Source organism: Anguilla anguilla, chromosome 5 (genome assembly GCF_013347855.1).
Source record: "Anguilla anguilla isolate fAngAng1 chromosome 5, fAngAng1.pri, whole genome shotgun sequence".
Taxonomy (NCBI): domain Eukaryota; kingdom Metazoa; phylum Chordata; class Actinopteri; order Anguilliformes; family Anguillidae; genus Anguilla; species Anguilla anguilla.
In genome coordinates, this window is record NC_049205.1 from 53,202,340 (window position 1) to 53,214,895 (window position 12,556).

A 12,556-nucleotide genomic window follows, 5' to 3' on the forward strand; every position below is an offset into this window, starting at 1 on the left:
TGCAGATAGCAGCCTCTAGACACAGTGGCCTTCTGATCCCACCCCCTGCCTTCAACAGCCTGCTGAGCTGCAGTTAGACTATCTGAGAAGCTCAGAGACCCGATAATTCAGAGTTTATCTAGGGGCTTTGCCAGGTCATGTTTCCAAACCCTGATAGATCTTAGGTGCGTTCTGCACTGACACTACATCTACTAACTGTACTGCAAAACTGCAGTGAGAGCTACTGCTTTAGCTGGATATACCAGGCATAAGCCCTAACAGACTGTACTTTTCATAATCTAAGCTACCAGGTCACATAAGTGAATGTGTGAGACGGGCCATGCAGTTGTGCCACTTGCTTCTCTTTCTTTAGCATTTCTACACTGCATTTTCTGGCACTGTGCTCTCTGTCCGGAATTCTCTAGAAAAAAGTGCTTGAAAAATGCTCTGCTTGGAATGCACCCATAAGGAGGAACAGGAACTGGAAAGCATATGGAATGCTTACTGTTTATTTATACGGGTTCATGCCTCAGCCAAATTGTTTACCATAAATGGCATGCTGCCAAACTGCAGAGTGTATACCTACCAAGGTAAATAAACCAAGAGGGTGAGTGAGCGCCATTATCCGATTAGCTTTTTCCACATTTGCACATTTGCAACCAAATAATTGTGCAAGACCTGACACTGGGGCTGTGACTATTATTAGTTGTTTTTGTTTTATTGTGTTTCATTTCCCTATGGAGAATGCAGTGCTTCCTTTGTCTCAGCTTATTATTAAAAATCAGTATCGGCAAAAATGACAACCATAACCACACTATTGAGCTACAGCACAAACAGCAGCTTTGTGCCTTACAGTATAAGGATTTAATATGATTTTGCAGACTTAACCAAAACTATTGAAGCTATAAAAATAAACAAAAATAAAAACAACTTCTACAACTCTCTAGCACTAATAACATATAAAGAAGACAGTATTTAAAAGGATTTGACCAAAAAATTCACCACCACTGAATCATTTTTGAATCGAGGTCTTGCCATCATAGCGATTATGAGACAAAATGAGCTAGTCACTTTTGAAGACAAAGAAATGAAAAGGTCAAAAAATGAATTCTACTACAGCCCATGAACTTGGTTGACGTGGTGCCTGTTCTCAGAGTTCTCTGATAGAAAGCATCACAGTGCACTGTGTAAAAAAGCAGGAAATGAGAAACAGGCCTGCAGCTCAAGAGCTGAGTGACAGGCCTTTCCCAGCTAATACGAAACATTTCAACAATGTTGAGGAACATTCCAGTTAAGATTCCCATTTGGTTTTGTGATAATGTTATGACAAGAAAGTTCCCCAACCTGTCTTAATTAGGTATTTATTTAATTAGAAAATGCTCTGGAGAAACCATAGGTCAACCGCGGTCGAGTGTTATCAGTGACAATTCATTCCCCTTTTTCGCTGAAAACATTTAGAGCACTTAGAGCACCACCAAGGAACATACCCTAGTAGTACTGAGTTAAACATATTAGGCAAAAACAAAAACGAGGCAAAACATCATTCTTGTGCAAGAGAATCTCAAAATAATGTTTTAGTACAGGTACTGTAGCAATGGTGTAGCGTGCATTTTCTAGCCAAGGTTCAGGTGCACGCATAACCTTAAAAGGGAAAGCTGATATGAGTGATCATCTTCACCCCTGTAAAAGTGTTCTTTTTTGCTAGAAAAATAATGGCAAAATTCCCATCCATGTAAAACACAGGTGGCTACCCCCCCCCCCCCACCCCAGTGGTTTGAGCAGTATGACATGGGGTGTTGGTGTAGGGTAAGGAACTAGGCTTCTAACCTAAAGGTTGCAGGTTTGAGTTCCAGGTAGGACACTGCCTTAAGTAATCACCCATTCCCTCAACCAGCACAATCCCAGAGGCTACAGCCAGCCAGCAACTTTTTTCCACCTGGCTTGTTGTGACTGTAACTAGGCAACATAACACGTTTGTAGGAGACACTATTCTGCTTGTTGTGGGCACAACTAATGTGATGCCAGTGGAAGTCAATGGAGAGCGATAAGAGGCAGAGCATAACCCTGGCTGACTACTACTTCCAAATGGAAACGGCCAATTATGCTCTTGGGGCACCGAGACAAACGAACCTACACTGAAGTGGCCAGCCTTGAACCAAAACCTTTTCTGGCTGCAACACAGGGACCCAGCAGAAAGAGTGTGATTTCACCAAACTAACGGAGGAGGTGGCAACACTGAAACAGGCTTGGGATTATGACGGGCTATTCAAAAAGTGGGATGGAAAAAACACAGTGCACAAAAACTTTTTTTAAAAGAAAAATCTAAATTCCGCTTTTTTTGCATTGACGTTGTTTTCTTCAGTGGCAGTGCTATTCCTTGTTCAGCATTTTCTCATTACTATTGACGTAAATTACTCGCCGCAACGAACAAATTGGTTCCTTTAAAAAAAAAAAAAAAATTTTTTAAACTGCACAGAAATCCTGACTATGAGGAATGCTGGAAGGGTACCCAGCAGACAAACCACACATTGTGTCAGCATTGTCACAAACACTGAAATCAAAAAACCAACACGAGTTAATAAAACAAGCAGTCAACATGAATCACGAAAAATAAAACAATGCAAATAAACTTGTGTTGAAATTACTTTGACGGTAGGCTGCGACTCTGCCACTTGGCCGTTCCAAGCCATTGTTGCTTCAGACAAACTGGGGAAGCTGCCCAGTCTGTCTGTGCCTGCTGGATTCCTCCACCAGCATCCCCGGCTCAGGGACTGTCAACTTCATTTTAATGCTTGAGTTATATGGATGGGAGAGCTCCAAGCGATGCTTCACCAGAGCCAGCTAAAGCATTGGCACGTTGCAAACTACGTCTTTTTGTTTGCGCGCTGAAGGCAAGACTTGGTACTTAATGATGTGTGGCACAATGGTACAAAATTGGCATTATTAGTGCGACCAAAGCACCAGAAAAATTTCAATGGAGGCTGTTAACGAGTGCACCCCAAGCCCGCGGATTTTTCCTTTTTTTGGCAGGAGCGCCAATGAAAAAGCAATTACCACTCTGTCACACTAGCGATTAAAGCCATTTTCCGAAACAAGCCTGGGCCTTTTAAATGACTAAATTGAAAACATTTTTTTTTTTTTTTTTTAAAAAGGTTTGTAAATAAATGTAAACATAACTACCTATGAACATGGATGTACATACATTAGGTATGTATTTTATCTAGATTTGCACAATATTCTGTATGAACTACACGCTGTTATCTCAACTGCATTTTTGCCTCTCCATTTTTCTTTCATATTAATAAATTAAGAACAGGACATTTCAGATATACGGCAAGACCTGAAAATATAATGCACCTTCATTTGTACTGCTGTTGCTATTGAGTATAGCAAGACTTCCACAGATGTCCAAGGGTTCCAAATGTCTCAACATTAAATTTTTCTGAACAAATTCACAGGGAATTTGTGGATTTTGCAAATGAGTAGTGAGGAAAAAAGCATAACAGCATCATTGTGTCACAGAGACTGGCAAACAATCCGTTTAGGGTGACTACTGTGTGTAACTTTCAGGATCAAACTCCAGATGTCACACCCTCGAGTAAAGTAATTATCTCAAATTGCTTCTGGAAAGCATGCAGCCAAATGAATGCATAGCATATACAAATGTAAGCTGTGTTAGTCTATCGGTATACCTTTCCTACTCTGTAAATAAATGTAGAAAAGGGGTCATTGGCGATAAACCAACGGGGTTTTCCTTCTTGCACCTGACTACAGTTCCTCTAAATACCGGTATCAGTTTAGCCCCTTTGGTGTCGCTGAGCGTGCCCCATGTTCCATTTTATGTAAAACCAGAGTTAAGGGCTGTTTTATTAGCAGCCAGAATTCAACTTAGACCGTCAGATGCAATAGCACACAAAGCCCACAGCCAGCGAATGTGAGCAGCCCATTCCAGCCTGCATATCAACTGAAATAGCGTGTCCTCTGCCAAGGGAAGGGGTCTGGAAAGGGACTGATAATGTGAATGGGAAATGATGGATGAACTGCTAGAGAGGAAACTCAGGACTTTGTGATGGGGGGGGGGGGGGAGGGGGTCTGGTGACACATACAGCTAAAACGCTCTCAGAACGGAAACGAATCCCGCAGGTTGATACATGGACGCAGTGTCTCCTGGGGAGGGAGCGATTGAAACGATGGCCGTCCACCCCACTGTGGGACCGAGGGCTCTGTGAATTTCAGGAATAGACATCATACAAAGAGCAGACATATTCATAAAAGAATTTTGTTATTGTTGGCACTATTACAGTCTGCAATCCTGGTCTACGCTAGATTCACAGAATGTGGAGCAAAAGGCACAAATGACTTAGGCAAAAAATCATAAATGCTGAATAGTCAGCCATTTACAGAATCCAAAAGTACAAAAATCACACCACCGGAGAGAAAATGGATTAAGTACAGACAACTTCAGGTACTTAATCCATCCAAACGTCAGGTAAAACAAACAAGGCAAACGTGCGGACACTGACAAGAAATGTCAAACATTAACTTCACAACTTTACATAAGTAGAGTAAGGCTTTGAATCTCGAGGACGGGCAGAGAATTATCGTGTGGTCAGGTCATACAACCACCATTTCTAACATATCAGGACACTGATCTCTAATTCTCATGCAAAGAAGAGGGAATCAGCTTAAAGAATCACACCACAAATTTCAATGAATTAAAACTTGTTTTTGTAGGAGAAATTAAACAGGGGACACTTGGTACCAGTTAATCTGAACCCTCAGGGTTTTAGGGCTTCCTGTGCATTTCTCATTAGATTTCCTTTTTTATGAATCGGGGAGTAAAAGAAATACTATTTGGTATATAGTCATCAACCCCCATTCACTATCCGCACTTTACCTCCCTGTAGTACAGCCATCTCATCAGTACCCATCATCAGCAATGCCCCACCCACCTGAGGTACAGCCATCTCATCAGTACCCATCATCAGCAATGCCCCACCCAACTGAGGTACAGCCATCTCATCAGTCCCCATCATCAGCAATGCCCCACCCACCTGAGGTACAGCCATCTCATCAGTCCCCATCATCAGCAATGCCCCACCCACCTGAGGTACAGCCATCTCATCAGTACCCATCATCAGCAATGCCCCACCCACCTGAGGTACAGCCATTTCATCAGTACCCATCATCAGCAATGCTCCACCCACCTGAGGTACAGCAATCTCATCAGTGCTCACAACCTGAGCTACCACCATCAGCCCACAACACTAGCTGAAACTCAGCAGTGGTACAGCATCTCTTCAATGCACATCACTGCGTATCCGAGCTCACCACTGACTCTTTACAACGGGATATTCCACAGTAAAAGGTCTCCAAACAAATAAAGGGGATATAGACACAGATATGGTCGCCATCTCCAAGTAAACGCTAGAAAACTGCAACAATGTGACAGGGACAGATAAGGACAGATGAACAAGCGCAAGCAAAATTAGCTCTTTCTGCAACAAAAAAAAAAAAGAAAAAAGAAAAAAATGTAATTAGAAAATAAAAAACAACAGAAACTTGGATATTTAGACCATTAGATTTTGGAACATTTGCTAGTCCACGTCATCCGATTCTGGCATGCCACCACACTCCCAACTTCGCTTTACTAGAAACAGACGCATCAGTGCCGTGGGTGTTCCATACGGCAGGTGCCAAGCAAAACTGTAAAAAAGCTGAGGCTTTACATGGACCAGCGAGCAACTGCTGTCATTGTACCAGTTCTCGCTATCACAACTAAGCATAACAGAACCCGCGGTAGACTTTATGTGCCATGATATTGTTTTTCACCGTGACATCATGCGTATGGCTTTGGATAACAGCGCCCAGAAACTTAAGCCTTGTCCTTGAGCTTTTATTCATTCGAGCCACGGAAGGAACTGCTTTTTTACGAAACACAAACCTTTTCACGGACTGCACCGCGCAATAAACATATGCCAATATGTTTCATGTGGTCCCTAAAACAACAGTGGTGCAATACAAAAATACATTATAGCAGAAGGATCTCAGACTGTGGTGGTCTGCCTGACTTGCAGGGAATTTGCTTGAGAGAGTAAATGGACAGACCTTTGCTAATGTTCAGTGGCATTTCACTTACTTGGATTGCACAATATCTATAATGTTTCATGAAAGAGAGAACACACAGTCTGTACTTTCTACAATGTGTGCAGGACTGAAATTTCTGCCAAAATACTGCTTTTATGTTCCATCCAAACATTACATAGTAGACAAGTAATGCAAAACATGCTTTCCCAACATCATTAAAATGTATAGCCAAATATATTATATGACTTCAACAATATTTTTCAGATATACACTTGTTTTTCTTTGGTGTGTGAGGTTCTGCTTTTCCAAATTTATCCTGCCCTTTTGATTTCACAGCAGTCCAGTGACTAACCCTCACCTGAGTTCAGTGTGACTTTCACTTCGTCTTTTAACAAAGTTCTCCAAAAACCGACCAAAACAAAGCTGGGATATCTGCATTTTCAGCACACAAAGTTCTCTCTTCTTGAGCTTTACTGCAACACTGAACTCTGTAACAGAAATTAAGAGACATTTTCTTTTCTCTGTTTTCTCTTTAATTTGGCATTGGGAAAATTACCTCTTGGGCAGGGGTGTCCAATCCTATCTAACCTGGACTGGTGTGGGTCCAGGTTAAATCTCAGCACAAATACACCAGATTGAAGAAACAGTCATGGTCCCATTTGAAGTGCATGCATGGTTGACTATTCAAATCGGATGCTTTTATTACTAGACTAAAATAACAGCACCCATTCCAGCCTTCATTTCATAGTAGCCCTGTACTACAAACACACTTTCCCAAGGTGCACTGCAGCCAAAGTCAGCTAATTCTGAATTGGAAGGCTGTATCGCTCACTGGAGACGGTGTATAGTTTGTGAGCGCCCCGACCTGTTGTTGGGAGTAACTAATGTAGTGGTAACCCGAGGAACCCTGGCTGAATTAAGCCCACCCAATCACTGATGGAATGAAGGCAGACCCCCCCCCCCCCCACCAAACCCGCCAGCCGGTGCTGGTGGTGGTCACCTTTAACGCCTGAGCCACTGAAGAGTCCCAGGAGACCAAGACTTCTTAGGAGCCTTTGGAATTCTGTCAGGACATTCCACATGAAGACAGAGGGAGGCAAACACAACACACCGCTGCCTTTACTGCTCCACCACACCCCTCAGCACGTCCTGTGAATCTCCTACAATGAGCTCTACCGGCATCCTACACAAAGCAGTTACAGGACAGAGCAATGGAAAACAAGATACTTTACTCACAACTGTCACATGATCATCTTTTACCACAAGACACTTGAGAAATCAAGTGTGCCTGCATGCTGATTAATCAAAACCGCTAAACCCAGAGAGAGTGTGAATGGTCTTCTTAATTAATGCAGGAGTCTACAGGACTGCCATTTTAGGAGCATTTGAAAATGTATGTGCGCTAACTGAAAAAATTTAGGAGCCCATCTACTAATTGCCATGCATTAGAGTGCTCCTAAATTTTTCAACTTAGGAACGATGTGCTCCTTGGAAAGAAAATGTTAGCTTAGAGCCCTGTAGCTCTTTCACTGTGGACTTTGATTAAAGTTTATCTCTAAAGGATACCTATGCATGACATCATGGTTCTTACAGTAGGGTCTATTGTTTTTTTTGTTTTTTTTTTTACAATGAGGTTTTGTTTAGTTTGCAATGTGGTCCATTTTTCAATCTATGCTGGTGTTCATAAAAACATATTGTTTACACTATGATGTAGTGACTCTGGAAAAGAGAATCTGATAATAAAGTAAAACACACAAGCACATTGGCCTGGATCAAGCTAAAATTTATATTAAAACTTGCAATCAAATGCAACTGTTGTCCTTTTCTTCACAAATGTAAAATGAGGAGTACAACCATCACAAAAATGAATCTGTTTGTAAAAGAATGGCAGCATTTATTGTAAGCCAAAGTTAAGGGTAAATATTAACTGAATCCCAGTCATCGAACATGAACGTGGTGCACACTGTAACGTTTGATGAATTATACAAAAGGGTATTACACAAACAGGCCTTTTCAGCCGTTAGATTCTGCCCCCAGCATGCCCCTCTCGCAAACGCCACCCGCTAAACCCCTCCCCCTTCCAGGCCTGTTGATTAGTCAGCAATCAGCAAGCATATAGAAGTACTGGCCTAGTTCTGAGAAGGAATGTGACCTATGACATCAGCTGGTCTGCTTTAGCAGGGGCAAAGTCTGAATTAGGGCCCCCTAAATCTCTCGCTTTTTTTTAAGCGCGGGTGGGCATGCTGCTGAGACTTTTTACCGTTTTGAGTTTCCCAAATAAACGACCTTTCACCTTTCCCTCATTCCCTGACACACAAGCCGGGCATCTGAGAGAGCGCGAAAAAGAAAGGGAATGGGGGGGGGGGGGGGGGTTGGAGAGAAAAAGCAGAAAAGGAGAGAACAGAACAGAAGGGGACACACTAATTAAGTGTCACCCCCCACCCCACCCCCACCCTCCAGCTTTGATTGAGCAGCAGCAGAAGCAGCAGTAGCTTAACTTTCAGCAGACACCAATGTTGGTTCTTATTTTGCATTCTTTCTAATTAACAGCACCTCCATAGCAAATATTCAAAGAAAACATCACTTACAGCAGTGTGGAGACGGTGCAGGGAATGGTGCTCTCAACACATTCCAAGCCTTTGTCATCACTGAACATTTGTTTCCTGTTGCGTATTCAGTCCACTGGTAGATTATTGCTGCCTTCTCTCTGTGCGATTCTGAGCTCAAGACAGAAAGACATATAGCAGAAACCTCAGCAGATTGTCAGGTGTTGATTTTTTCCCCCATATTGTATACACTGATGCACAGTAGTAAACCAAGAAATGCAATTGAGAAAAACTTGTAATGCATCAACTTATATAAACTAATGCATTTCTGCAATGTTTAATTTAAAAAAATATTTTTTATCAAGGTAAACTCTGGACCATAAAACTGGAACTGGAAAGGTGGATGAAACACTGAATAAAATCTAGAAAAGACCACAAGTATAACAATAATTATTTTGATTTGAAAACATTAATCTTTATGAAGATTTATTTTCACTAACGCACTTTAACGACACTATTTTCATTATACCTGTAATGTCTTGTAAATTTTATCAACCGTTTCAAACCACCTCATCTGTTGTTTTACTGTTCCAAAGTTTCCCCTGGTCTGCATACGTCTTCGCGCTCAGATTAGTAAATGTCTCCGTGGACATGAAAGTGCTCGTTACGTTAAAATAAATATGACATCACCTTTACAAACCACGTCTGCAAATCAACCTCAGCTGTTGTTGCCGAAAGAGCTAAACTATTTTATGCTCTTCAAAGACTCGAGAGGGGGGGGAGGAAGTATAAAAACAGCTAAACTATTTTATTCTCTTCAGAGGAAAGACAGGGGGAAGGTATTTCTGCTATGTGTTAAGCAAATACGTAAAGGTCTTGTCAGAGCTTACCAGGAATAAAGCATACTGTACGCCCTTTCCACAGTCTCTTTGGTCTCTTTGTTAGGAGGGCTTGACTAGAAGCCATCCATCTTCCAGACGCCTATTGTTCAAGCCACCTTTGAGGGCAAAGGTTAAAGAGCAAGCTTTGGTTCGTATCGTAACAGAGAGGGTAAACACGAAAACACAGGGTCGACCATGCAATATGAAATGTGAAACAAGTAGGCCTACCCAGGTTAGCTAGCGTAGTGTGGGCCTTCCAAGAAATCCTTTGCCATCTGACAAAAAATAGGCTACACCGGCGTTTGGCGTTTTCACAACTGAGTGTTTTTCATTTTGTTCGAACTCGTCGCTGTTATGTGAGATTAGACTTGGACGTGGCTCAATGAAACGCCATGGTGCTTGCTTTCGTAGTCTATGAGTGAAAATGTTTGTGTTGTGCTGCGCAGCGCAGTTCAATATACGTTTTGCGGCACAAAAAAGGTAAGAACAACCTCGCGGGGTCACAGCCACGGCCCACTAGAAGCAGTCGCCTGAGAACCCGGTAATTTTATGTTTTACTGCAGGATTGTCCAGTAAAATGAGCCGTACGCGACAGATACCGCCCCTACATTTCGGTAGCACGACAAAACCTACATGTAACTAGTTCTCTGTGACACAATGTGGCGAATTAGAATGAATTCTCGAGCTGCTCGCTGATAAAGAACAGGTGCTCACCAACAATCGAAACCATGAACCTTAATATGTAGCCGTCAAAGTAGCGTAGCCAAATACCTTTGCAAGAAAAAGAATCCTCCCGTTGAATGAATAGCAATATTGTTATTCTATCTTCGCTACATTTGTAATTCGAATAGAAGCGAAAAGTCGGAACCCGCGGTATGCTAGTGGTTTAATTTAATTGCTGAAGGGAGCTGGCTAATTATGCTCGTGTGCGCGTTCAGCAATTGTGTGACGTCTGTGTGGCGGCCACCTGTGCAGCAAAGTCTGTTGACAGATAAGTGAGAGTGATTGAGGGTTTCTACGAAGTGTTCCTCTCTTACTGTTTAAGGGCTCCCCCTGGCTCTACAGATAAGGGCGGAAGGAGCAGATCACAGATAGTCTTTCAGTAGGCATTCCCCAACTGCGCACATCAGCTGCTGCTTGTATTCATATCTAGCACTTGGCGTGGGTCTGTAGAGTTGTCAGCAGTGTAGTGCACCCTAGGTTTCTGAATTAAATCCATACTGCGCCAATGATGACTGACACCTACAGCCCAGCGACCATAGCATTTAATTGGCCATGACATCACATCAGAGAGGGAGGCTTTCAGAGGACAAGGTAGTCTCCATCTCACCATGCAGTAACATCTCCTATGGTCTGCTCCTGAGTGAGCCAATGGCAGTGCAGCTGAGTGTAGCGGGCGGGCTGCAGAGGGAAAAGAAGCAGCAGGTGGCTGCATGCATTTCAGTGGAAGTCTGCTCTTTCCTGATTGATGGAGGATAGTGAGATTTCACAGGGCTACAAATGTGTCTGGGTAGTCCAAGTATGGATAGGAGGAAAATGGGGATAAAAGGGGGGCTAATGACATTCAAAATATATTTTTTTAAATACAAAATTTTTTTTAAAAAATGTATAAGCAGGTCCAGAGTTATTTGTACTATTGACAATGGTGCAAATAATACAAATAACATAGATATTGTGGTTTTCACACATGTTCAAAATATTGGACTTCATAAATGATTCCATGGAATCAACCAAAATAACACATTTTTGAAATTATAAATTTTATTAGAAAAAAAGTTTTAAAATTAATGCCATCTCCCCTGGCACTGAGTCTTTTTTCTATAATATTTAATGCTTGGAGAACACATTGAGGGTCTCCTTGAAACACCACTCCATGCCGAACCTTTCAAGATCCTTAATATGCTTTGATTTGCACGTACAGACTGCTCTCTTCAATCCAGACCACAGATTTTTTTTCCAGTTCGGTTTAAGTCCAGAGGCTGAAATGGCCATTGCAAAACATTGATTTTCTTTTCACAGAACCATGTCTGTGTTGATTTTCTGGTAGGCTTGGGGTCATTGTCTTGTTGGATGGTCCCCAGGAACAAAGGTTCAGAAAACAAAGGTCTCAGTCTCCTGGCAGAGACAACTAGGTTTTTGGCTAAACTGTCCTGGTATTTCGGTGGAATTCATTATGCCACTGATTTTCACAAGAGCCTCTGGGCCACTGACTGCAAAACTGCCTCAAAGCACCAATGATCCACCACCATATTTGTATCCACCGCTTGTTTTGATGGCAAACATGCCCATGATGTACATGGCCAAAAAATGGTAATGGTACTAATTTGTGTTGATCAATAACCAAGGGTCTCTTTTGATTTGACAATTTTGAGAAAAAATCATTTTACTCAATAAAACAAAAAAAAAACTGTTATAATAAAAGTGCATAGTTGTCCCATATGTTTGAGCAAAAGTGCATCTCATTTGTGTAGTTTCATACAACCTTTTTTAATGAAATAACTCTCAACCTGACTGTGTGCTCATGCGCATGCGTGTGTGTACACATATAAACATGTTTTAGAGAAGTAATCGATAATTCTCCCAAAAGACAATGAAAAATAGTGGAATTTCTGACCTAAAATTATTTGTATTTCATTATTTTCTATATGATATTTATTTGGAGGCCTGCACAGGTGCCAGTGAAGCAGACTCAGCTGGCAAACTAACAAAAAAAAGTGTCACTCTTGCATGATCCAAAGATCAGGTGAGATGATTTAATTTTGTATTCAGTTGTTTTAATTGTTCTGTTAACTGAGAGCCACTCTGAGGCTAATGGAGGCTTTGAAAAAGCTGCAGTGTTAATTGGCTGAGATGCAGAAAAAATGTCCAGAATTGTGCAGTAAAATAGTGTTAAGATCATGGGAACGTGTCGTAGGACTCCTTTTTTGGTTTGCAACCAAGCATTTAAGTGAGGTTTTGTGGTCAAATGAGTAACTTCTTAGTACAAATGCAAGGCATTACATCATGCAAGTTCTGTGTAGAGGCTAGTGTTTTGCTTACTTGTGCGTATTTTACCCTGTATCG

The 12,556-nt window shown here is 41.8% G+C and overlaps 1 long non-coding RNA gene across 2 annotated transcripts in view; it reads right to left on the reverse strand.

The window, feature by feature from the left end:
• The window catches only part of LOC118227842, a 39,261-nt gene extending 28,901 nt beyond the window's left edge, over positions 1 to 10,360 (reverse strand). Inside the window, exons 1-3 of one of the 2 annotated variants that reach the window (XR_004765360.1) lie at positions 10,265 to 10,360; positions 9,503 to 9,609; positions 8,655 to 8,783 (exon numbers count right to left, since the gene is read on the reverse strand). This is a non-coding gene — a long non-coding RNA (uncharacterized LOC118227842). Of the gene's footprint in view, positions 1 to 8,654; positions 8,784 to 9,502; positions 9,610 to 9,721; positions 10,227 to 10,264 lie in introns of those variants that run through there. The other variant, XR_004765359.1, reaches the window with a different exon arrangement.
• Positions 10,361 to 12,556: the final 2,196 nt, after the last annotated feature.